The sequence below is a fragment of the Lepidochelys kempii genome, chromosome 3, assembly GCF_965140265.1.
Source record: "Lepidochelys kempii isolate rLepKem1 chromosome 3, rLepKem1.hap2, whole genome shotgun sequence".
NCBI classification, from domain to species: Eukaryota; Metazoa; Chordata; order Testudines; family Cheloniidae; genus Lepidochelys; species Lepidochelys kempii.
In genome coordinates, this window is record NC_133258.1 from 191,439,732 (window position 1) to 191,466,354 (window position 26,623).

The 26,623-nt window shown below is 41.0% G+C and overlaps 1 protein-coding gene across 4 annotated transcripts in view; it reads left to right on the forward strand.

Annotated features, from left to right (window-relative positions):
• The window catches only part of PCSK2 (proprotein convertase subtilisin/kexin type 2), a 202,780-nt gene that overhangs the window by 115,385 nt on the left and 60,772 nt on the right, over positions 1 to 26,623 (forward strand). The gene's annotated exons all lie outside the window — the stretch shown is intronic.

A 26,623-nucleotide genomic window follows, 5' to 3' on the forward strand; every position in this document is an offset into this window, starting at 1 on the left:
TAGTTTTTTTACTCTCTATTCAGGAAAATGCCCATTGACTTCAGTGAGTGTTTGCCTACAGAAGTAGTGAGTCAGAGCCCTCAGGATTTAGCCCTGTGTTAATTACAGTTTTGAGTGATCTAACATTTCTTATTCAGATGTAGATGCCATTTCAGTTTTCCCCCGTCTTGTTGCTTGCCTTTGAAATATAACCTCAGTGTTCCTTTAAGAGTCATTCCAGTTGGGTATGACCCCCATACAAAGCAGCCAAGCGATCTTACTCTCTCAAATATTGCTTACTCACTACCAGCTAACACAATATCAATCCCCTCCTTGCTGGGGGGGGGCAAATATGAGCACAGTGTTGAAGTAATTATCCTATCACGTAAGCCATGAAGCCAAGAATGTTCTTCCACTGCTATGACCTGCAATTTCCATTGTTTGCTCTTGGGGAAAAAAACAAAACAAAAACAAAACACAACCCACCATTGAGTAGTTTAAGACAATGAAAGAAAAGAAAATTACTGGTAATAAATTATACACAGCAATATGTGAAATGAGGCTTGACAAAAAAGATAAATGACAGCGATATGGTATAAGGAATTTGTTTTTACAAAGTCAAAACATTTAGAAAGAATAAAGCCAAGTTATTTTCTCTTGAAAGCACTGCTGACCAGTTTTGGAGACTTTTCTGTGTGAAAATAGTAAATTGCCCCCCCAAAAAAAAGTGTTTTGGGAGTGACCAAAACCATTCACAAATTTGGGTCAAATTCAGCAAATAGTTTTGACAGAATAAAACAAATGAAAATAAGTTGAAATTGTTCACTTCAACATTTTTTAAACACAATTTCTGATTTTGCTTCAAAATGTTTCACTTCAAAATTTAGCTTTAAAGCATAAAAACACCATTAAACATATTTTGTTTGACCCAAACCATTTTTTTGTTTTTCCATTTTGGCCAGAAAAAAAAAAACAGAAAAAATTCAGTTTCAGTTTGAAACTAGCCAGTTTTTTTTTTTTTTAAAGAAATCTACTCAATCACTGAACTGAAAAATCAATTATTTGCTCAGCTTAAGACTATGGACCTGATTCTGCAGAAATATCAGTGTAAATCACTAACTCCATTAACTATCCTGAACTTGTGTAAATTGTTATAGCTCCATTGAAGTCAAGAGGGCTTTGCTGCTTTACATCAGCTGAGGATTTGGCCCAAAGGGGTTGCACCAAGTAAAACTGATATGTGATCACTATCAGGCCATACAGTTTACTATAATGGCCCTAGCCAGTCATTCAGTAATTCAAATAAAAAGGCCCACTCATTTTACCCCCATGATTCTGTCTCTTATAATTTCCTTAAAACAAAAGCCTTCCAACATTTTTGGTAGTAAGTAAGGTGATATCTGGTGGGAGGTATTCCAGTGTTCACTGTTTGTCATTGTGACAGGGTTGGGACTCACCACCACAGCGCCTCCCACTGACAACTCTGGGAATTAGCTCAGTCCATGTGGAGCACCCTCTGGTGGTGGTGTCCCATCTGTCTCTTGGTGTCCAGACCCAAGTTACTCCCTTCTCACATCATCCTCTAGTCCATGCTCACCCCCTTCTGGGGGGGGGCATACCAGGTTAGCAGCAATCTTTTCACTTCACCCCAGCCACAGTGGCCAACCACATCCCCAAAGTCTAACCCCATCTATCAGGGGTCAGTTGCAGTCTGCTATGGCCACTTCTAACAGCCGGGAGTAGTACAAGACAGGACCCAGGCCCACCCTCTGGGTCCTAATCCAAGGACTCTCTGGCAACAGCCTCCCTGCCCTCCTTCATTCTCCTTGTCCGCCTCTCCTCCCTGGGCTGCTTCCCCTTCGGCCCCCTTACACCTTGTGGGCCCTTCTATCAGGGCCTACAGCCTAGCAAGTATTGGAGCAGCACGGCCACCCCCTTCACTTAGGAGACAGCCCTTCTCCCTTGAAGGTCTGAGAGAGACTACCTGTGTCTTGCCTGGGTAGCCTTTATATAGGGCCTAGCCTGGCCCTGATTGGCTGCCTCTTGTCAGCCCTGACTGGCTCCCCACAGGGCCTCTCTGATTGGCTGCCTGTCTGCTCAGCCGCTCTGGCCTGCTGTAGCCCAATTTGGCCTGGAGGTGGGGCACCACCCCACCACAGTCATATATGATGTTACACATGCATTAAAGCTGCCCTATAAGTCTGAGCAATGTTTAGAACATTGCTTTCTGGAACACTTATGCATGGGGTGCCTCCTGGCTGCGGAACACCTAACCCCCTCCCTGGAATGGATTCAATGGTAGAACCTAGTGAGAAGTTCCAAGGCAGAGGCCAGTGTTGAGGTCATTGAGCTGTGGTTACATAGCCGGAGGGTTGGGCATGGGATCCAGGAGCTGCACTCAATGACCTGGGTCTCTAGTGGATCATGAGAGATTTCTGGAGTTTGGGTGGCAAGCCCCCAAGTCATTTTATGGTGAGCAAACACTAGCCCTCCTGAGAAAGCAATCTGTTGGAAACCCATGAACTCCTTAAAGGATTTCTATACTTCAGTCTCCTTGCAATGTTTCCCACAGAGGACCATGAGGCAGGGCCAATGGCAGCTTAAAACAAAGCCACAGTAGGGTGCGAGTTAGAGTCTCCTCCTTCCAAGGCAATGAAAAAAACTCCCATTGACTTCAATAGGGGCTGAATCTTGGGCTGGAATTTTCCAAGTAGCCTAAGGGACTTAGGCACCCATCTCCCAATGAATTTCAAAGTGTGTTGGGCGCCCTGCCCAAGGTAGCTTCCACAACTACTTTTTTATTGCAATGCTGAAATCACATTTCCATAATAAAAAAATAAAGTACAGGATAAAACCATTCTGGATGGCTTGAAGCCTGGCAAATTGGATTTTAGATTTTTTGACTTCCCCTAGGGTTGTTGTTGTTTTTTTGCTCATAGGCATGCTCAGATAAACAGTGGCACAGCGAGTAAAAATAAGTAACAAAAAAATTAGGGTGAAATGACTGCACCTAGGGTGAAATGCTAGGACTCATTTAAATAAGCACCCAATGCATGCACTTTTTGTTTCTTTAGCCTGATAAAAGCCCACTGGAATAACTCCCATTGACTTCAGTTTGGATGAGGCCCTTTGTTAGTTAGATCCACAAAGAGATTTTGGCTCCTAAATGCCATGTTAGGCAGCTACATCCAATATTTAGGCGCCACTGGCATTCGTAAAACCACCCCTCAGCTGCCGCCTAACCTTGTACTTGCCTAAATTCCCTTGGTTCCTAAGTTTCTGCTGGCAAAGTCTCCTAGGCACCTAAGTTATTACCAGTGGGCATGCACAGAGCTGCCTAAATCCTGATGCCACTGAGCGGTTCCGTGCCCTGGCGCTCACCTGAGCCCTGGCAGGATTCTCAAATGAGGCATCCCCCTCTCCCCATTCTCACCTGTGGGGCTGTAGATGGTAGGCTTTCTCAAGCATACCCGGCCGATCGGGCCTCACACAAAAGAGGGCCAGGAGATCTAGATCAGGAATGTTGTGAGCTAGGGCCCCAGAATACCCAATAGCCCATTGGTTATAGCACTCACCTGTGAGGGGCAGAGCTGTTTTCAAATACACCCCTCACTCCCCTGCCTGATTTGAAGCAGGGATTTAAACTTGGGTCTCTCATATCCCAGGTGAGTGTTCTAGCCCCCCAGGCAGTAGGGTATTTTGGGGGTGGAGCTCTCTGGTTGAAGCTGTTCCACTTTGTATCAGTAATAAAATATTCAGTATGCGAGAAAGAAAAAGAGAAAGGATGATTAGGCTACTTGCCTGGGATGTGCAGCCGTCAGTTCAAGTCTCTGCTCCAAATCAGGCAAAGTAGGGATTTGAAAATAGATCTCCCACATGTCGTGTGAGTGCCCAGATGGCTATGATGTGGTGGGGGTCTCTCTATTTCTGGATTCTTTCATGAGAAAGAGCTGATGTGGCTTAGGCACCTAACTCCATGAGTGGGTTCATGGCCTTGAATCGCAAGCAGATCTAAGGCCCTAAGTCAGGCACTTATCTAATTGAGGGGCAGAGCTTAGACCCCTCTCCTTGGCATTTCCTACTGACTTGTTTAGGTGGCTCCCCACGCAGCTTGCTGGGTTTTGTGAATCCCATTTTTAGGTGCCTAACTCTCTCCATGCATTGTATTGGGAGCATGGGCACCTAACTTAGGGCCCAGGATCCTATTGGGCAATAGGGTTCCTTAAGAGTTAAATGTTGCAAGGCTGAGTGTTGCAATACCTAAGTCCTTTTATGGATTTAACCCTTCTTGTACAGTGTTGTCTACTGAAGTATGGCAAACTGTTGTGAATGTGTGGGTATTTACATCATGTACTCTGAAAATCACCTAAGTCCTTCTGCATAAAAGCCACCCCATCCTGCTATACCTTGCACTACCCTACAAACTGTACAGGATGGGGGAAAACTTGTTTTAGGATGACATGGGCAGGCAAATTTCTGACAGTGTCTATGCTAGATTCTGTTGTAGTAGAACACAGTAGATATGGAAGCAGCTGAAAATTCTTTAGTGGAAGAAGTTGAGATGGCAGAAAGTGACCACAAACTCTTTTTTCCACCAGGGTGGTGGAATATATCAGATTGTTAGATGGCTTAAAAATAGAATCAGAGAGAATGATATAGATATAGATGTTGGACATCTAGCCCTCTGTCCTCAGCCAGTTCCTCAGCCCTTTGTCTAGCTAGTTTGTGTTGCTCAGGCAACTCTTAGCAGCTGGATAGCTGCCCTTGGCATTCTGAGGGTGGGCTAAATAATTATTTTGGATTTTGAACCTGATCCTGTACTCAATTATGTTGAAGGCAATGAAGTTTCATGAGTATAAAACTGATGTAAGTCAGAGAAGAATCAGGCCTTTTGTTTTGGCTTAGACAAATGTCTGGCAAAGACGAAGTACATTTGAGATTGTGCTAGATTTGTTTCCAAGGTTCATCCCACCAATAGATTCGATTCTCTTCATACCACTTAGCCTTTTTGTTTGGGTGAGGATGTGTAGGAAATAGGTAGCCCATCTTACCAGGGGCAAAATGCTAAGCAGGGATGTCCACCTGCTTTGGAGTGGGAAAATGCTGATTTCAAGAGTGCCCTTGAGCCTGTCCTAAATTTACTGTACATAAACAAGTGTTTTCTACAGCAGTGGAAGTGTGTGCACATGCCAGTTACAATATTCCTTGAATATTATATATTAATTATGACTGTTAAGTTCCTCTCTTCTGTCTCTCTAGCAACTTAATATGCGCGCAGCTAATGAGATAGCAAAGGGAAGCTGTAATGCTATGAAGAATACAGCAGCGTCTTCTTGTTTTATGAACTATGAAGCTACATTATAATCATAGGTTTCAGAGTAGCAGCCGTGTTAGCCTGTATTCGCAAAAAGAAAAGGAGGACTTGTGGCACCTTAGACTCTAAGTACTCCATTATAATCATAAATACTACCAAAGCTTTTTAGCTTTAAAAGCAATTACAAAGATGAATAGTTGAAAATGGCCGGAGGGTCACAGTTTAAATCTTCTCAAAAACAGATGAAGACAGGTGCTTATCAGTCCCATCTCATATTGTCTGAGATGATAAAACTAGCCTTGTTCAGCAGAAGAACCTGCAACTTGCAAGGAAGGAGGGATTGCTTCAGATAGTGTATTTTGGGTCACACTCACAGCTGTGCTTGGAGCCAAACCAAAATTATTTCTTGCTGCAGAAATATTATTCTAGCTGCTTTGGTAAAGCATAAATGTTAGCACAACATGAGAGAAACCAAAACCACTTGGCATCTTTCAGGATTTGGAGCCACTGGCCAGATGTTCCACTTGTACTAATCAGCATTGGTCCATTGACAACCATGGCTGCAATGGAGCTACATTGATTTATATCAGCAAGGATCTGGCTATAAAATATTCTCAGTGTACAATTCAAGCCACTCAGGAGGAAAATGGCACCTGGATATCACAGTTGCTAAAGACTAAGATTATCCTGAAAGCATTGCAGAGATCTCAGAGTTGTCAGATCTCTTCCCTATTACATCCACCTGAGAGGAAAGTCTGAGTTAAATGTATTCCTGTTGTGTAAGCCACCAAACAAAAAAGAGAGAGAGAGAGAGAGAAAAGCTCAGTGCCAAGCATGCTCATTGATAAACTAAAGACTACAGTTTTGTCCTCAATACTTAGTTCTCCACATAATTAAAGTAATTAATCAACTGCCTCCTGAGGAGGTGCAAGATTGTTCACCAGTTTAATAGTTACCTACTACTATTCTTTTTCACTCGAAGTGTCTTCCGTGGATAGTAAGTTAACTATAGTTTGCTGAAATGAGGAGCACACACGTATAGGAGTGGGCCTGCACTGAAGCAGTGCGTAGGCAACAGACACTGAATGTGCAACTAGCACAGGTATAAATAGTGGTGTAGATGGTGAGGCACTGCTTAGGTGTGTGGAGGAGAGTGCCATACACACTGGAACTTTTAAGGTATGTACCCTAAGTGGCTCTCTGCATGCTCAAGCAGTGCCTCTCACATCTACATTGCTGTTTTGAGCAGTGCATTCACTCGCTTCCTCCTTGCTTCTGGATCCTTTCTCTGCTGCAGTGAAAGATTCTAGCATTGGGGAAAGGGTCTGGCAGAGGGGAGGCAGCAGGGAAAGGAGCTGCTCCCCACTACCAGAGTCTTTCACTGTGGCAGGGAAAGGTTCTGGCAGCTCTCCCAGTCCCATCAAAGCCTTTTCCCCACAACTGTGAAAGTCTTCAGCACCAGAAAAATGCTTTGGCAGTGAGGAGACAGTGGGGAAAGGCTCCCAATGCCTCCCCCATGCCAGAGCTTTTCACTGCAGCACGTAGCTACATTCCATAGTGAGTGTGGACAGAGCCTTACTTTCACTGTGGTGTGTAGCTACACATCTCCTACACACTACCACGAGTGTACAGAAGGTCTAGGAGTGCAGGAAATGACACTCCTGCATCAATTCTGGGCTGATGCGTTTGAATTTAGCTTGTTACTACTTCCTGGGCTTGTTCAGGTGAGTGTTGTGGACTCCATTTTTGAAAATTCCCCTCCCCCACTTCATTATTTGGCATAGAGGAAAAATGCACAGATGCTCTATTTGCTGTGCTCATGGAGAGACGTAGTATTGGGTTGTTTGGGGTTTTTTTTTGTTTGCATTTCAATCCGTTGATTAATTTGAGTCAGTCTTTGACAGAGCTGATCAGGAATTTTCTATCACGGTGGTTTTATGATGGAAAGGGTATTTCTGGAAAATTGACATTTTCCACCAAAAGATTTTGATTTTCCAGAAAATGTTTGATTTTTCTTTTGGGAAAATTAAATTTAAAATATTTTATTTTGGATCAATTTGATCCAAATCAGAATATTTTGGTTTTTTTAACTGACAAGTAAGTGGGAGTCTTTCAAGCCCACTGAGGAGTTTAGTGAGGAAAATTCAGTTCTCAAAACCAAAAGTAATTGAATGGGCAACAAAATAAAGGGAGGGGGAGGCAGTAAGGGATGGATTGTGACCAAGCCCTGTGTGAATATGCAAGCTTGTGGAAGAGACTTCCTGCTCTTTAGGGCTAGTCACAATCAGAGTCCTGAGTGAAAGAACTGCTTCTGGTTAGTGTCCCTAGCTACCACTTGAGGGGCGTGGGGTAGGTGAGACCGTGACCACACCACACTCAGCCCAAGCCAGTAGAACTGGCCAGCTGTGGAGAGAATCATACCCTTGTTGTGCACTACCTATGCCCAAACTTCTCACAGCCGGTATAGGGGCAGTGCATCTCCATGCCACTACCAATCTGTGCCTGTGCCTTACAAGTTCCTGAACGCCTTATATAGTTCCCAGCACTTCCATCTAGTACCAGCTGGGGTTCAGACTAGAGGGAATGGTTTCTGGATCCACAAGCTGCACCATTCTCCTCTTGATTAAGGAAAGTGAAAGCCAGAAATCTTTATTTACTATTCTATTGGACCGTTCTTTGGTGCATGACAACACACTGATCCTGAGAGTGGTGAGAGAAACATTTACATGCCTTTGGCTTTATTGACTATCATCCCTTGCAAATCTGACATGAGCTTATGTCGTTCACTGCCCCTGAGAACAGTGTATGATTAGTGGAATGCATTGCAACAGGTGCCAATATATGTAGTGAGCAGGTAATGCATGGAAGATGGGAACTAACGAAGGGATCTAAGGGCTTGATTCTCCTCTCAAGTTTACACAAGTTTGATACAGTGAAGTTACTCCTGCTTTACCCTAATGTAATTGGGTAATAATTTGTCTTTTGTTGTTACAACTAGATAAAGATGACTTCTCATACTTCACTGCTTGTCCTTCGCTATTATTATCTATAAATTATTCTTGCTCACTTGAAATGGCTTACAGTTTTTCTGTTCCACTGTTTCTCCCTGACCCTACAGATCTTTTATTTGCATTGATTGTTCTTAATCCACAGCATTTATATTCTCCATATTATCCTAGTGCTCACTAGGATTTCTGATGTGCAGTTGTTGTATATATTTTCAAAATATGAAAAAAATGTATAAAAATAGAAATTTCTTTTGTTCTCAGCTAAACAACTTTATAATTATGTTTTTGTTTGGTTGCCTGGCCCAAATCAATTTGTTTTTAAAATAGTTTTAAGTTTGTATAATTTTCCTGGTGGATGCAATACACATTATAAAATTAATAGCAGAGTAGAACAGAACATACAATATATAGAGTAAAATCTTGGTTCCACTGAAGTCAGTAGGAGTTTTACCATTGGCTTTAATGGAGCCCACTATTTCACCCATAATCTTCATAGCATTCGTGGATCCCTTTAATGGCAGGATCTTAATATTTGACATACTGTGTACTCTATGTCTGAGTTTTTGTTTAGAAACTCTGTGCCTGTATTTTGTTCTAGACTTTACAAGTGTTTCTTTGTTTAAGTAAGACTGTAGGAGAGCACAAAGACTATAGAGCTTTCAGAGATTGTATACTTTGTACTTTGAATGCTAGATAATGTTTCAGTCTTACATCCTGTTGGAAGCTAAGTCATCTTAACCTCCATGGCACTTGAGTCAGCTGTAAAATCAGTCAACAGTGATACCATGTCTGATTAATGTAATTCTGAAGCTCTTGTTCAGTCAACTAATGGTAACTAAAATACCCCATTTGCATTTCCAGTAAGTTACTGTTAAAATGTTGGCTATGGTCAAACCTATAAATCTTTCAGAGAACAGCCTTTTGATGACATGTAAATGGTAATGTGCTCTTGACAAGAACATAAGCAACTGGAAAATGAGTAGCTCTTGCATGTGAATATCTGTTCCAGACGTCTCAGCCCCACTTCCTAGAATTTTATGTTTTGATTTTTCCATTGGTTTCATAGGCTTCCATACAAAAGAAACCATTAAAACATTTTTTTATCAATGAAAATAGTTTATAAATAGGAACATTGAAGATCTTGAGAAAGCACATGGCAGATATTAGTCATGTCACTTAATGCACTACTAGAAGGCGCTCAGGGCTGAAGATGGAGAGTTAAGAACTTGTGTAGAATAAAATAGAGTATACAGTGTGGCTCCTCAGGAACTTTTAATCCTAAAGCATGAAAATCAACATGCATCTCCTCTCCTTGACAAAAGAAATCTAGTTAGTAGCTTGAATAGTATTTTCTGATTTACTTTTGGAAATTTGGAATTGGTTTACAATACTATTATAATATGGCCTTACATCTTGTTTCACCTTTTGTACAATTTAAGTGAAACTCTGCTTGAATTGCCTGTAGGCTTGTTCCTTCCATTTCAATCTGTAAAACTTTCAGAATGCACTATCTTAACCAGTTTACTGCCTTCAGTCTCTTCGCTGCCTTTCAGATCTATATCTTTATCTATATCAGATCTATAACATCTTTTCTTTCTCCTTTTTATTTAAAAAAAGCAATATTGGCCAAGTCAAGCTGCTATAACTAATACTTGCAACAAACCGAATCATACTGGCTTCCCTCTTCTGCAGAGTTTTAATTTCTACCTTTCAGAGTAACAGCCGTGTTAGTCTGTATTCGCAAAAAGAAAAGGAGTACTTGTGGCACCTTAGAGACTAACCAATTTATTTGAGCATAAGCTTTAGCTCACAAAAGCTTATGCTCAAATAAATTGGTTAGTCTCTAAGGTGCCACAAGTACTCCTTTTCTTTTTGCGAATTTCTACCTTGTTTTTCTTGTGATAATATGACCAGAGTTTCACATGATGCAGCCTTAAAATATTGCCAGTATTACCTTAGAGAAACAAATGAGATTACAGCAGCATTTGCATTATCCCCTGCACTTTGTTATAATCAATCTTGTAATTGCTAGGTTTTTTAAGGTGATGACCACATTTCACCAACACCAGGTATAATGCCAGAATGACCTTTTCTGGTTTAGAGTACACCTCTAGAAACATACCCCTAAAGTCTTGTTTTGTCTTTCTTACAGATAGATCTAGAGCCTAATCTAGCACCCATTGAAATCAAAAGGAATTTTGCCTTTGACATCAGTGTGAATGAGACTGATCCCTAACTATGTTAGCCACAATAAATCCCTCAAACTCTTCTATCCCATGTTGTGTTCCTGATTAAGTAGTCCCTATAACCATGTGTGGTCTCCTCACATCCTGGCCACATAACCATGTCATTCTGCTACAGTTATGACTGTAGTTATCTTCTTATTATACGCCTTTAATTTGTGGGTTTTTCTAGTGCTCATGAAAAAAAATCCCTTAGCTACCGTTTGGCATTTGACAAAGAGATCTTCACACTGGGCATGATACAAAACTCACTGAAATCAATGGGAATCTTTCCACTGATTTCAGTTGGCTTTGTATCAGGCCTACTGAGATTAGCTAATGCATACAAGAGACAAGTGTCCTCTCTTCCTCCCATTTCATCTCTCTGTAGATGGTGTAGGTATGCAATGGCTGCCATTCAAACTCAGCATTCATTATTGGTTACCACAGTTCAGTGTTTATAGACAGCACTGTTATTTTTTTATTCTAAGTGTAGGAATATAATTAAGGATAACGGACCTGAATTTCCACTCTTTTGCACCAGCTTTATACCTGTGTAACTCCATTGACTTCAAAGGGATTACACTAATGGAAAAGCCACGTAACAGATGGGAGAATCAGGCCCTGTTTCTTACAATCTCTAATTCCACGGTGTAATAACAGTTGATTTTTTTTTTAATGCCAGCCACTGTGTAGGTCCTTAACATTTTTTCAGTAAAACTTACTGAGATTTGTCCAACTGCTAATAAAATACAATATATGAATATGAATCCATGAATCTTACATTTCTAATCTTCTAGATGCTTTTTTCTCTTCACTTTAAAGAAATCAGCAAAGAGCACAGCCCATAATAAGAACTTGAAAAAGTGTTGGTTGCTCTGACAGTGCTTAACAATAAATCCTTTAACTTTCAAAGCAACATGCGGTGCTAGAGCCGTCCAATTCCCCCCCCCCCTTTTTATGATGGGCAAACCTCAGAGACTATTGTGCACCACTTTGAAAGTTAAAGGGTAGCTAGCTAAGCAAACTGATAGTTATCAGCTTTTGTACTTTAGGTTCTTTTTCCATTTGTAAATAGAACCTGGCTAGGTAATCAGCTGTTCAAATCCTGTTAACAATGGGAGTAGTACTTCTGATTTCCTACACATCACAGTGAAAATTACAGAGCCATGTAGTAAGGTAAGTTGTCAGGTAGCCTTTATTTAGTAGTATAATCGGGGTAGGGTAAACTGAGTTTACCCACTTCTCATTTGGGGAATACGGAGCATAGTTTAGGTTAGTTTACCCATTTCTTTTTTTACCACTGCCTTTATTAAAAACCCCATTTTGATACTTTTTCATTCCCAAATCATTGTGTGTGTGTGTTTCGATAAAACCTGATTTCTGCCAAAAATTCTCATGCTTTTGCTTAAGCCAAAGAAATATTGGTGAGAGGGAAGCTTTGAGGGTAATTAGATAAGCCATTTAAAAAAATTAAGGCAGTTACAATAGAATGTGAGCATACTACATTGTACATTACTTGTTCAAGATCAGGTTAATATTCAAAGAATGTGAACAAAGAGTCTGGTTTGCTAACTGGGAAACCTATCTCCTCTAAGTATGCTAGAAACCATAACCAGATTTCTAAATACCGAGGGCTTCTTTCTGGCTCTTCTCGTGTGCACAACTTGGTGTGAAAGCTTTTCCCTTACAAGAACACTCCATATTTTCTAATTCCACTAGAGGAGGGGCTCACATTGTTTCAGTAAGGTGCAATACAGAGACTAGTTGTAACAATAATAATGAAATGTCATTCTGTTTAAAATGTAGCACCTTTACTGCAGCATTAAGTAAGGAGGCCAGGGGGTTTCTTGAATCTCATTAATAGTTTCCTTGTTTTAAGGAACTTTGGTAGGTTTTCTCTTTCTGAAAAGTCTTCCCATTCTTGCTGTTGTAAAAGCAGACTGTAGTTCAAAAATGTCTCGATACTGAAACTCCAAATGTGTTTTATTAATTGTAACTCATTTTGGAGTTGTTCAGCTTCAATATTTGAACATCCAAAAATTCCATGAAGGCGCTATAGGATTTATAGACTTCTGATAGATCTTGCAGGGTTTGTAAACTCAGTAAGCCAAATAGTTTTTAGTAGAAGAAGATTACAAACTTGGCAAGCTATGCCTAGGTAGTTTATAAACTGCAAACAAAGTAGCTCTGATCCAAGCTTATTATCACTATTGCTGCCCTTCTGCCATTTTGGAAAATTTGTAGGCTTGCCAATTTCAGTTGGACATATTCCTGGAGGTTTCATCTCCTGACATGATCTTTAATTAAAGATTACTCTTTAATTCCTGGAGATTCCAGGACAATCCTGGTGGGTAGGCAACCCTAAAACTTTGTCTCGCTTGTGACACTTCTTCCAACACCAGTGTCCTGTTCTGACACCGGCATTGTGCTTCTGCTGAGTGGTGGTAATTGGTGATGCAGAGTGTAGGTATACACTAAGTGTAACTTTGTTTTATTTACACATAAACAGTCCACAAGGTGGTCAAACAGCTTGCAAGGCAATCCCTTCTTTCAGCAATCGGAGCCCAGCACCAGTGCCCAATTCCCAAGGAACTCCTCTGCCTCAATTATTGAGTCTCAAATTGGAGGTGCAGGCAGAGAGCAAAATTTCCTGTTGTCCACTCAACTCCTTCTACCCACAACTTTGCATAAACAAAACTAACAACTCAGCATATCTTCCCAAGACTATTCATGCGCAAAGAAAAAGAACCTGTAAGACTATGTTTAACAGTGTCACCTAATTTCTACTCTAACACATTATTATTATTAATTTTATTTTAGACATTAAGGCTAAATTCTGCCACCTTTATCTAAGGAGCAAAATGCTACTCTGAATGTACAGTGACTGTAGAAAGAAAAGGAGGACTCGTGGCACCTTAGAGACTAACACATTTATTTGAGCATAGGCTTTCGTGAGCTACCGCTCACTTCATCGGATGCATGAAAGCTTATGCTCTCTAAGGTGCCGCAAGTCCTCCTTTTCTTTGTTGCGGATACAGACTAACACGGCTGCTACTCCGAAACCAGTGATTGTAGAGTTTAGCCCCCATTTAGCAAACTTTCGGTTTTTTGCTTGTTTGTTTGCTTGCTTGCTTTTAACTATAGAATTCTGTTAAAATCCTTTTTTCTGAAGTTTGGAAATATGTAGGCCTAAATTTTCAAAAGTGACTATTGATTTTAGGTGCTTCAGTTTTGGGTACCCAAGCTGAGACCCCTTAAAAGTGCCCACTTTTCACTGAGTTGGAGTCTCTAGTTAGGCAGCCAAAATCAATAGTCACTTTTTAAAAATTAGACCGGATACTTTCATTCTATCTTAGCAAAGTTTTATTTATCTGGGCATGTATTCACAAGTGTGAATGAAACATTGCCAAGAAAATCCAGCCTTCCCAGTTTAAAAACACAGCCAGTGCAGAGGAAAATTACTGAAATGGGAAACTGCGAAGCAATCAAAAGAAAATTGCAATTATTACTAATGCTTATGCTTTTAAAAAATAAGATTTTGAGTTACGACATGAGAAAACCGTGGCTTATAAGAAGAAAATAAATTAAATAAACAGTCACTTTCTTGCAAGTGTTTCCTAAGCAGAATTAAATAGGAAGTATCTTGTTAAAAGGTTTTTATTGTTCCAATATAACAGATTATTCAAGTTTATCAAGTACTATAAATTCAGGACTGTTCTGCTGGCATGAAAGATATATGTGAAAGCAACATTTTTCTCTGCACTTGGCCAAAACATAAGTAATAATACAATGGGGTATTTATAAGTACTGAGCACTGAGAGTTTGGGAAAACAACTCTTCTATATACACACCTTGCATTTAAAGAAACTAAAGTGAGAACCTATCCAACTCTTAACAACAAATCATATATACTGATGATTTTTGCACATTAGGAGCAGGAAATTTGATGTCCAGAGAAGTGAAATACACTGTCATTGTTAATGATGGGAATATATAGAGAAAACCAAATTCTGCTCTCAGTTACTGTAGTCACAATAGAGACGTATCCGTCAGTAAGGTTGAATCTAGCAGAATTTAGCTCGGAATCTACAAGAATAAAAGATCTAGGTTTTGATTCCCATTTCCCCATTCACACTAATATTATGGGCCTTATTCTGAGTCAATTTATATTTATGAATGATTCCATTATGTTAATGGAGTTTCACTGGTGTAAATGAGGTCAAAATGAAGCACCATTACTTTAGTGCTCATGGCTGCCATCCAGACAAATCCATCCATTGATTAGACACAGCATTAGCAGGGGCAGTGTATGCTTCCTTCATGCTGCTGTACCAATGTGGCTCAGCCCTGTTCCAGAGGAACCACCGTGGGAGGTCATATGATAGCTGTCTCCCTGCCCATTCCAACCTTAGCCTCTACTGAAATTGCGAAGAAGGGCAACCAAGGGGACAGCTGCAGTTGTGCTTTTGTGATGTGGACAGTTTTCTTCTGCAATTGGACTCAGGCTGTCATCTCATTCCAGAGAGGCCTAATTTTTAAGAGAGTGAAGCTGGGATTTTCAAAGGAGTCTGAGGGAGTTATGTGCCAACTCTTGTTGCCTCTCAGTGATTTCTATGGAGAAGGCTGCTAGCTCTTTGCAGGTTGAACTGCTGGGTTCTGAAGTTAAGGGCAAGCATTCTGTGCTCACGTGGTTTGGAGTACTGCAGTGGGGAAATCTTAGCAGTTTGTGTGGCAGAGAAGTAGGGAGTTCATGATTATTTTCTCATGGCTGAGGGTTATAAGAATTTCTTGTTCCTGACACTATCTGCAAAGAATGTCATATAAATTATGGGCCAGACTCTCAGCTGGGAATTGGTGAAACTTCATAGAAATCAATGGGGTTATGCTGATCTACACCAGCTGAGAATCTGGCCCCATGTATTTCTGTGAAATAATTAGAGTTTGGAAGGTTATCTGGGGATACAGGTCTTGTTTGTGAGGATGCACCCAGGTTGAAGAGCTTCATCTGATAACGTTGCTTGTGTAGGTTTACTGGCCATGCCTTCCGGGAAAGTAGGAAAGAAATGAGTGAAAAGGAGATATAATAAGAAACTACATGACATTCTAGTGCTGAGTAGAAATGAAGAGAAGAGCTTGCACTTCACAAATTGATCTAAAGAGCAGAAGAAAATAATCTATGATTCTCTAAATGAAGCAGTTCTCCTTTAAAACAGTTGCCTTTAAAATATTATTTTAACGAAGATAAACAAATGTTGACAGTACAAGTTGTTTTCTTAACTATACAAGACAAAAAAAATACAGAAGAGTCAAAGCACTATAAGACATAGACCAGAGCAAATAAGATCAGCATCCTAATATAAAATCATACAAGAGTCAGTGATTTGTTTTTAAACAGTTTATCCCACTTGCTACCTAATTCCTCAAATAGTTAGGTTTCTAACCTAATACAGACTTGTTTGATTTTGAGGAAATTTAATGCAAGAACTGTCTTGAGGGCTATGTCCCAAATTCCTATTACTATGATATTATCCAGAATGTTATCTGCTCCAATTAAACTAAGCTGTCCTTGTGACTGCGGACTAGAACTCTGTGCAGAAAGGGAATTCCATTTCATGGAGAATTTTGATATTTTGAAATTCAGTTTTATTCCTGTTTGGGAATGAAACCCCCAAATTTCTGTTCTGGAACTGGGAGCCCTGGAAACTCTAAGAGCCCAGGCTGCTGAGAAGCTGGGAGCCTGGGAGCCCTGGCTAAATTGGGACCCTTGGAGCTTGGTTCTCAGGGCTTCTAGGCTCCCAGCTCTTTGACAGCAAGTTTGGTGAGTTGTGGAGAAGCTATGAGCTTGGGGAGCCCTCACCGAGCAGGGAGTCTCAGAGCTTGTGAGGCACAGCTCCCACAGCTTTCAGGCTCCTGTTTCCCCATCGGCCAGCCAGGAAGCCTGGGGAGCCCCGTTCCACAGTAGCCACGTAAGCTGCAAAGGAACCAAGGAGCTGGGAGCTTAGGTGCTTGGAATCCAGGGCTTCCAGGCTCTTGGCTCCCCATCAGACTGCCAAGTGGGTGTTGAAAAACCAGTCCGGCGAGCCAAGGAACCAGGCAGGTTCAAACTATCTCCACTCAATGTTCCAATTTCAATTAACTGGTGTTCCGAATGGAAAAACATTCCAACAGAGAACTTCTGACCAGCTCTGCTGCAGACAACAAATGCATTTCCTAACTAAGGAAATCCATGTCTCCACTCCAGATTTGGTTGGCAAGAATACAAGAATGAACAGAAATGTGATATTGTTTGTGTAACCCTTCTGCCAAGTGCAGTTGGCAGCGACAAGGGCCGAGTTCAATATCTAAGAGTTCTTTTAACAATACAGCACAGACACAGCTCAAGCCCCCACCCAGTAACCTGGGAAAATTACACAACACTCCAGGTACCTCTAAGAGACAATACTTCCCCTCTCATAAGCACTGAGTCTGAGTATAGAGAAGAAAACTTTTAATAAAAAACGGGGAAAGAACCTGGCATTAATTTGGGGGAAATGCCACAAGCATGATTCGCAAGCATGTCCCACATGCCGGTCTAAGACTTAACACTTAGACCGGGCTTTCAGTTGTTTCAGCTCTGGTGGATCCATAACAAAACAAAAGACTCCCAGTTGAGTCTAATCAGCTCTTTATTAAACAGTGGCGAGGGAAAGGGTCAAATGATGTCTAGGACTGTTTGGGCAGAGACCACACCACCAGGTACAAGCACCTGTCCCGACCCACTCTTCTCTCCACTTACCTCTTGCTTAGAGAGTGCAGTTCAGTTGAGAGTGACCATCCTCAATCAGGGCATGCCAGGCATAGTTCTGCTGCCCCCACTCACACAACAAGGACAAACAATCTTTCATCACCCTGGCACCCAACATCAAAGTGACTTGCAATCCGACACCAGCCAAAAAATGATCATTTGGGCAAAAAAACTCCATCATGCTGTGCACCTAGGCAGAGTAAGTGTGTCTGTGCAAACAAAGTCAGTTCCTGAAGTCTTTTCCCCAGCTCATCACCAGATGTCAAGGAAGAGCTCATTCAGCTCCTGCTTACATCTGCAGATGTCTGTGCAAAACACAACATCTGGTAAGCCAGAGTCCTACTCCACTAATCTTGTCCAATGTTTTATTTTATTTTAAACTGCTTAATTCTTGGAGTAGCTGTTCCAGTTGGAAGCTTTGTGGACCATTGCTTTGCATTCTGAAATCAGGGTTGCACCTTGTACTGTACTGTCAGTAATTAGTGAGGTCTGAGAACAGGCAGTATGCAATATATCGTTGCCCTGGGAGGAGAAGTAGAATCCCTGAGGCAACACTGAATAGCTGGATCAGCAGTGGAGAAGAATCAGTAGGTCTGTGCTTGGGTGCTAACCAAGGGCCGGCATATCCCATCCTTTTCAAATGCCTTTCCAACCTATTATAATCTGGTTCTTTTCAAAGAGAGAAGGATTGGATAAATTGTGCTGCCCTTTTAGTATTAGAAGTCTGCTTGGTTTTACCTAATTGAGAATCTTCTCCTTTTATGATGTACTTATAACTAATAAGTACAGGGGCTTATTATATTGCTAGAAGCAAACTATTGTATTTACAGGCAAGGAATTTTTGAAGATGACTTGTCACTTTATTGATGTGTTCTGGCTGTCGGTAGCACTATTCCATCACAGTCACATTTCAGCCCAAACTAAATCACTTGTATGTATAAACCTGTAGAATGCTGCAAATAGTTAGGGTTTGTTTGTTTCTTAATGTGCTGGAGATGAACACAGGGAACTTTCATTAACTGTAATGGGAATTTTGTATCCAAGTTATTGGGCTCCATACATGAATAAATGAATAATTCTATAGCCTGGGATAAACAGGGGGTCAGACTAGAAGATCTAGTGAGTCTCTTCTGGGCTTAAAACCTATGAAACTAGGTGCCCGACACCACAAGGAGCCTGTTAGTGAGTGAACAGACTTTTTTTTCTTGTGTTCACAGGATTTCACCTTTCCCCTCTTGCTTTCTGGAGTTGGTGCAGGGAATACCCTTTCTTTCTGAATGTTGTGTTAGTAAATGTTGTTCTCATGGAAGATACCAAATAGAACTGAAGAGCAAAGTCCTTATTTTATCCACAGAATGGTGCCGTATGAACCATGAAAGATTGGCATCTTCCTGCCAGGATACCTCCCATTTATCTGGGGGGTCATCCCTAGCGAGAAGAAGGGGATTTACTCCCCTGGCTTACTCAGCCCTAGACCTTATTCATTGAGGCTGCTGGTGAGGGTGCCAATTAGTATCAATTGTGATGGTGCTTTCTGTAATTGGGGGTGGGGGAGAGAAAGAGATTTATGTAGGTGAGGCGGATGGGCGAGTGCATAGAGCACTGTACTGCAGGAGACCTGGGTTCTAAATTCCTGGCTCTGCCACTCGCCTGCCAGGGGACCTGGCACAAGTGACTTCCCCCTCTGTGTCCGTTTCCCCATCTGTAAAATGAAGATAATGATACCCACTGAAGAAAAGCACTATACAATAGCTAGGTATAATTGTTACTTCATTTAAATGAGTTCTGGCAGCCCATCTATTATCCTGTTGGGGATAGGATTTGCCACCTTCATCCCTCTCTGGGGAGAAGGGAGACCACACACTCTTACCACTCTTAGACTATCTCTCTGGTCTGCAGTCCCCGTTTCCCAACCATGTTAACCCAACAGATCCAACTGGGTTTGACACCTGTAAGACCTTTACCTCCATGAGCCTGTGACAGCAGCTGATTAAAATGATTCAAAACCATCTTCTTCAAAACAAAGCATGATTTGTTCACACAGATGTATGTAACACACAGAGCAAAGGCCTGTACGCATGGGACTTACCTACACCAAAATCTTTCCTTGCATGTTTTTGTATGTTCTCTTGACCCCAATTATCTCCATGCTTGCTACAGTTTGTGTCTCTCACTGTCACTGTGTCTTTGTCAATCTCGTCCCACCAAGGCAGCTGCTGACAACCCACTACAGCCTTCTTTTTCTTCCCTAAGCCGGCATCTCTAAGGCTTTAGTATCCCCTTTGATCTTAGGCTGATGTCTGGGAAAAGTAAACTTGGCCAGCCTGGTTGAAGCCTAGCAGAGACATTCTCCAGTTCATAGCTTGCCCTACTGTTCCCTAAGGAGACTTATCTGTCATTGTTTCATTTCATGTTTGCTTCCCCCGCATCAGCCTCCTCTGATTTAATACTGTTCTATCATATCATCTATCAGGCAGGCAAGTATCATACAGGTAAAATAACGTTATAAAAAATACACAGAACTCCCTCATTCTCCACACTAGAAAACACCAACAAAATGAGATAAAATATCCCCAGTCCTCTGTGGGTGACAGAGGGGATAACTCAGTTTCTACACATGTCCAGGCCTGCCCAGGGGTCCATGCTATATATCTAGCTAGGTCTCTATAAAGCCACCCATCCCTGTAGCATCTGACTGCCTTCTGTTACATATACAAGAAAACAAAGAGCTAGGCTTGTTCCAAAGAGAAAGAGTCTTTTAAAAGAAATTGTGTTGCGCACATCAGAAAGTCATATGATCATGTTCTGACAGAAGAAAACACAAGAAATTAAAGCTATGGCACAATCCTAGCCTGAGTTTTGACAGTCTCAATAAAGGATCACTGGGTTCTAGTCAATACTCTATACCCACAGAACAAGGATAAAGAGCAATGGCCCAGAGCTAACACCAAATTGCAGGCTGACAACCTGGTGTCCATTTGCTGATACCTGAACACCTAATTGCAAATAACAATGCTGGACCAAAAGAAATGGTGTTTATAATGTTCACCAGTACCTCTATCTGTACAAACTTATCTACCTCTGCATGTACACATAAAATGAACTGAAAATCTAATTAGCATATTTCCTATGCATCTATTTATAGATGCCTTTTAAAATGTAAATAAAAGGTTACCAGGGCTCTGAGAAATTTTCATGCCAGAACTGTTTGCAGCAAGAACCCTGTGGGATTTTTTGAATAGTCTTGAAACAAACACAAGGCAAATGCTTCAGCTTGCAAATAGGGGAAGCCTTCCCCCATATCAATATTGTTTTGGTGCCATTGTTTGTGTGTTTTTCAGTGAGGCATTTTGCCCTCAGTTATATTCCTCTAGGCAAAGAATACACTGTTTGCTTTTCCATCTCATGAAGAATTTATCCTCTGTACTTAAGATCTTATGTACAACAACTGAATTATTTATTTCCACTGTACAGCTTTGAACAGTACTCACGAGCAATTTGTCAAAGACATTACTCACCATCATTTAGGCTTAGTGTTTCTTTGTCTTTTGGTCAGTATAGGAGTCAAGAGAGAAAAGCGGAAGTTAGGACCAGTTCCACAGGGGATTGCACCCATACAAGAGAGCAAAGAACTGAACACTATGTTAAGAATCTTTATATATATTTTTAAAGCCCAAAAACCAGTGGGCCAAAGTCATCCTTATTCTAATACCATAGATGAATTTAGGCTACTAGTAGTGAGAGGCATATCTTTTAATGTATGCCTCCTGGACTGTCATCTAAGTGTAGGAAAAATTCTTGAATTAAATAGGAAAACATAGCTGCTTATGCATTGCTCCTTAGAGGCCTATAAAACCATGTAAAATATCAGGAAGTGTTCATTATTATTCAAGATACACAATCATTGCTAAACATCATATGAAACAATTGGTTTAGTATTTTCCATCCATTACAGAATAACTGTTATACAATAGAAGGGTTTGCCACAAGAAAATACAGGGCAATGGTATGAAAAATGCAAGCCAAAGCTTTTATTTATTTTTTTTGTTTTTATTCATGGGCCAAAATCATATCTTTATATCACAGTATATAAATTATGTGTGATTTATTGCTTGATAGCATGTTACTTTCTGATCAAATGCTACTTGGTAGTATCTTATTAGGGTAAGGGTTGCAGGACGTTAGGAACCAAGTTAGAGATGGCCTTTAAAATACAGGATGAGATAGTCTCTCCATGCAGTAACAATGGATATATTTTCGAGTCCACTGTTTATAATAATATCAAGTTGGGCTCATCAAATATTTTCTGCCAAAACAGTTTTTTGACAGGAAGATTGGGTTTTTGATTAAATGAACTTTTAGGGGGAAAGTGTCTGCTTTCTCTGACTTGTTTTTTAATGAAAAAACTGTACTCCACTAAAAGGAAGTTTTCAGTTCTTGGCTGAAAACTGAAGTACTTAGCTGAAACCGAAAAGCATGCAAACTGCAGCTCCCGTGAGGCTCTGAAGCAGCATAGCTTTTTTGACAAAATATTTTGATTTGAGTTTTTATCAAAAAGTCAAAGTATCCCATGAAAATAAATCCCATTTTCTGACCAGCTCTAATATAAAGTACTTTGTACAGTGTCCGAAAGATTTTCTTTTTTAAAGGCTGCAGAAGGCTTGCTGTCTTCAAGAAAGGGCCTGAAGAAAAGGAAGAGGGAAATAAATGAATCTGCAGTTATTTTCTTAGTCTTCCTAATTCGGCTCTTTCTGGACTGTACTGACTGTTTCTTAGAAAAAAATACTCTGCTTCCGTGAATGCAGTACTCTAGTGGGTAGCCCAAAATTAGGTAGATCAGAGAGAGGGAATTTTGAAAGGTGTCTTTTCTTAAAAGGAATTTTTTTCTGAAATTGATGCTTTGTTTAATTGAACATACAGGAGAGCTACAGTCTGTAGGGTGGGTTGGATTGTTTTCTGAAGCAATTTGCCCATCCTTACTTTGAATATATGGTGATATATTTATATATCTTGAAGGACCTTCCATCCTTTTTCTTTGGACAAACTGTCTGATAACAACACCAAGAGCAGCTGATGAGCGTACACAGGGTGTCTGCATGTCTAATTCCTTCCTGACAAATTAGCCACTTGTAATTTCCTTTGGGTTTAGCAGGTGGGGATTCAATTGAATCTACCCATACCAAGATTGAAATTGTAATTTTCACTAAAGTGAGAATTTTATGGGAAAAAGGTCAGAAATACTGCACCAAATGAACAGGCAAAGCCCAGAACTCATCAAATTAGGTTTTGAGTGTGAACATGCTCACATTACTGGCTAGGAGAATGAGATTTGAATTAAAATTAGTTACTTCCAGTTTGCCTAAAATCCATGCCATGCATAATCCATGGCAATAGCATTAGAAACTTCTTTAATTCCTCATTCAAGTACATTTCTCTCTAGAGGAAACAAACCTAGAAATTGGTGTACTTCAGCTCCTAATTAAATTACCCACAGAGGCAGGATTTTCATTCTGACTTTACCATGCCCAGATAGTTGTCCAGCTGGTCTTACTATAAGTGGACACAGTACGTGTTAATACATGAAAGGACTTGATCTTTTTCTGTTGACTCATTCACTTCTCTTCGGTGTGTTATACAGCACCAGGGAGGGTCAATGGCAAAGCTCCCACTGACTTCAACAGAGCCAGGATTTCATCCTGATACTTTAAGATGGGATGTTTGAACTGGCAATACATTTTCTCTCTGTCATTTAGACACTTCACCTATGTACTGTTTTGAATTCCTATGGTCTGGCTTTTGGTGCAAAATTGCTGGCAGTAGCCCATGTAGTTCTCACAGTCATGAAAAGCGTCTTTCACAATTAAATAAAAAAACATAGAGAACCAAAAAAGTGCCACCGTGGCTAAACAACAAAGTAAAAGAAGCAGTGAGAGACAAAAAGGCATCCTTTAAAAAATGGAAGTTAAATCCTAGTGAGGAAAATAGAAAGGAGCATAAACTCTGGCAAATGAGCTGTAAAAATATAATTAGGAAGGGCAAAAAAGAATTTGAAGAACAGCTAGCCAAAGACTCAAAATGTAATAGCAAAAAATTGTTTAAGTACATCAGAGGCAGGAAGCCTGCTAAACAACTAGTGGGGCCACTGGACGATCGAGATGCTAAAGGAGCACTCAAGGATGATAAGGCCATTGCAGAGACACTAAATGAATTCTTTGCATTGTCTTCCCAGCTGAGGATGTGAGGGAAATTCCCACACCTGAGCCATTCTTTTGGGGTGACAAATCTGAGGAACTGTCCCAGATTGAGGTGTCATTAGAGGAGGTTTTGGAAAAAAATTGATAAACTAAATGGTAATAAGTCACCAGGACCAGATGGTATTCACCCAAGAGTTCTGAAGGAACTCAAATGTGAAATTGCAGTGTATTGTGTAAATCCGCTTCTGTACCCAGTGACAGGAGGATAGATAATGTGATGCCAATTTTAAAAAGGGCTCTGGAGGTGATCCCGGCAATTACAGCTCTGTAAGCTTGACTTCAGTACCGGGCAAACTGGTTGAAACTATAGTAAAGAACAAAATTGTCAGACACATAGATGAACATAATTTGTTGGGGAAGTGTCAACATGGTTTTTGTAAGGGCAAATCATGCCTCACCAATCTATTAGAATTCTTTGAGGGGGTCAACAAGCATGTGGACAAGGGAGATGCAGTGGATATAGTGTACTTAGATTTTCAGAAAGCCTTTGACAAGGTCCCTCACCAAAGGCTCTTAAGCAAAGTAAGTGGTCATGGGATAAGAGGGAAGGTCCTCTCATGGATTGGTAACTGGTTAAAAGATAGGAAACAAAGGGTAGGAATAAATGGTCAGCTTTCAGAATGGAGAGAGGTAAATAGTGGTGTCCCTCAGGGGTTTGTACGGGGACCAGTGCTATTCAACATATTCATAAATGATCTAGAAAAAGTGGCAAACAGTGAGGTGGCAAAATTTTCAGAGGTTACAAAACTACTGAAGATAGTAAAGTCCCAAGCAGACTGTGAAGAGCTACAAAAGGATCTCACAAACCTCCTGGGTGAGTGGGTAACAAAATGGCAGATGAAATTCAATGATAAATGCAAAGTAATGCACAGTGGAAAGCATAATCCCAACTATACATATAAAATGATGGGGTCTAAATTAGCCGCCACAACTCAAGAAAGAGATTTTGGAGTCATTGTGGATAGTTCTCTGAAAACATCCACTCAACGTGCAGCGGCAGTTCAAAAAGCGAACAAAATGTTGGGAATCATTAAGAAAGATAGATAATAGGACAGAAAATATCATATTGCCTCTATATAAATCCATGGTACGCCCACATCTTGAATACTGCATGTAGATGCAGTCACCCCATCTAAAAAAAGATGTATTGAAATTGGAAAAGGTTCAGAAAAGGGCAACAAAAATGATTAGGCGTATGGAACGGGTGCCATCTGAGGAGAGATTAATAAGACTGGGACTTTTCAGCTTGGAAAAGAGATGACTAAGGGGGGTTATGATAGGTCTATAAAATCATGACTGGTGTGGAGAAAGTAAATAAAGAAGTGTTATTTACTCCTTTTCATAACACAAGAATTAGGGGTCACAAAATGAAATTAATAGGAAACAGGTTTAAACCAAATAAAAGGAAGTATTTCTTCACACAACGCACAGTCAACCTGTGGAACTCCTTGCCAGAGCATTTTGTGAAGACCAAGACTATAACAGGGTTCAAAAAAGAACTAGATAAATTCATGAAGGATAGGTCCATCAATGGCTATTAGCCAGGATGGGCAGGGATGGTGTCCTTAGCCTCTGTTTGCCAGAAGCTGGGAATGGACAACAGTGGATGGATCATTTGATGATTACCTGTTCTGTTCATTCCCTCTGAGGCACCTGGCTTTGGCCACTGTCAGAAGACAGGATACTGGGCTAGACCCAGTGTGGCCATTCTTATCTTCTTATGTAAAAATTAGGTTGAATTTTTAGCTTGAATCTACCTCTCCTCTTAAAGAAAAACTCCCCTTATGGACATTTCCTGGTTCTGCCACTGATGTGCTGTGTGACTTTGAGCACTTTACCGATCTAGACCTCTGTTTCCCCTCCCACCTTTTGTCTTCCTTGTCTATTTAGATGTAAATTCTTCAGACTTGGGTCTGTCTCTTACTGTCTCTTACTCTTACTTTTTGTACACTGCTTAGCACAATGAGCTCTCCCTCTCAGGTGGGGCTTCTGGGCACCACTCTAATACAAACAACAATAATAATAATGCCCAACAGTTGTAATACAAATATCTCAAAGCACTGTAAAAGGTGGGTAAATGTCCTTGTCCCCATTTGGGGGGAACTGAGGCACAAAGACATGGCATGACTTGCCCATGGTGACCCAGAGACTGAAGTAGGTGTAACCCTTCTGCTAGGCTGAGTTGATAGCAGCAAGAGCCAGGTTCAGTACACAGGGGTTCCCTCTCAACAAAGCAAATGCAAAACTGGCTCGAGCCCTCACCCAGTGACCTGGGAAAATCTTACACACACCCCTGGGCGCCTCAAAGAGGCAATACTTCCCCTCTCGCAGGCACAGAGTCTCAGTGTAGCAGAAAATCTTTAATAACATGAGGTAAACGACATGAGCATTAAATTGGGAAAACACCACAATTAGGGTTCACCAACCAAACCATGAGCAAAGAGCCACCCCAGCAGATTGGGCCATATCCTTTCCCTCTGGTTCTTGAGTCCAACAACCAAAACATCCCGAGTCCAGCAACCCAAAGATCACCGAAAGTCCCAAAAGTCCAACAACCCAAAAGCCTAGCCCCGGAGTTCAAAAGTTCATCTGCAGAGTGTTACTCCCCAGTCTGGGTGAAAGTAAGTAAGTGTGTGTGTGTAAGAGGTAAGGGGCACCTTACGTGATCCAAAGTGGACTGCCCCGCCGCTCCATAGGGCTTCGCTCCGCTCCACTCTACCACACCAGCTGTCCCGCAAGCCGCTCCACCCCACCCGCCATCCCACAAACTGCTCCACCCCACTCACTGCCCAGCAATATATCTTCAGGCTCCCCACTACTTAACACAGTGCTCAGTAATTTTAGCTCTTTCAGCTTGTAGTAGTGGGAGCCTCAGTGCTGGTACACCATAAGCCCAAAACGAATTCAGCTCAGTACCTGTAGCTAGACTCCTAATAGACCCAAAATTAGCTCTGATATTCCACAGGGAGGGAAATAGAGAGATGCAGTTGATGTTTCAAGCCCTCACAAAAGACCCACACCACCACGTACTAATACCTGTCCCCAGCCTCTCTTAATTC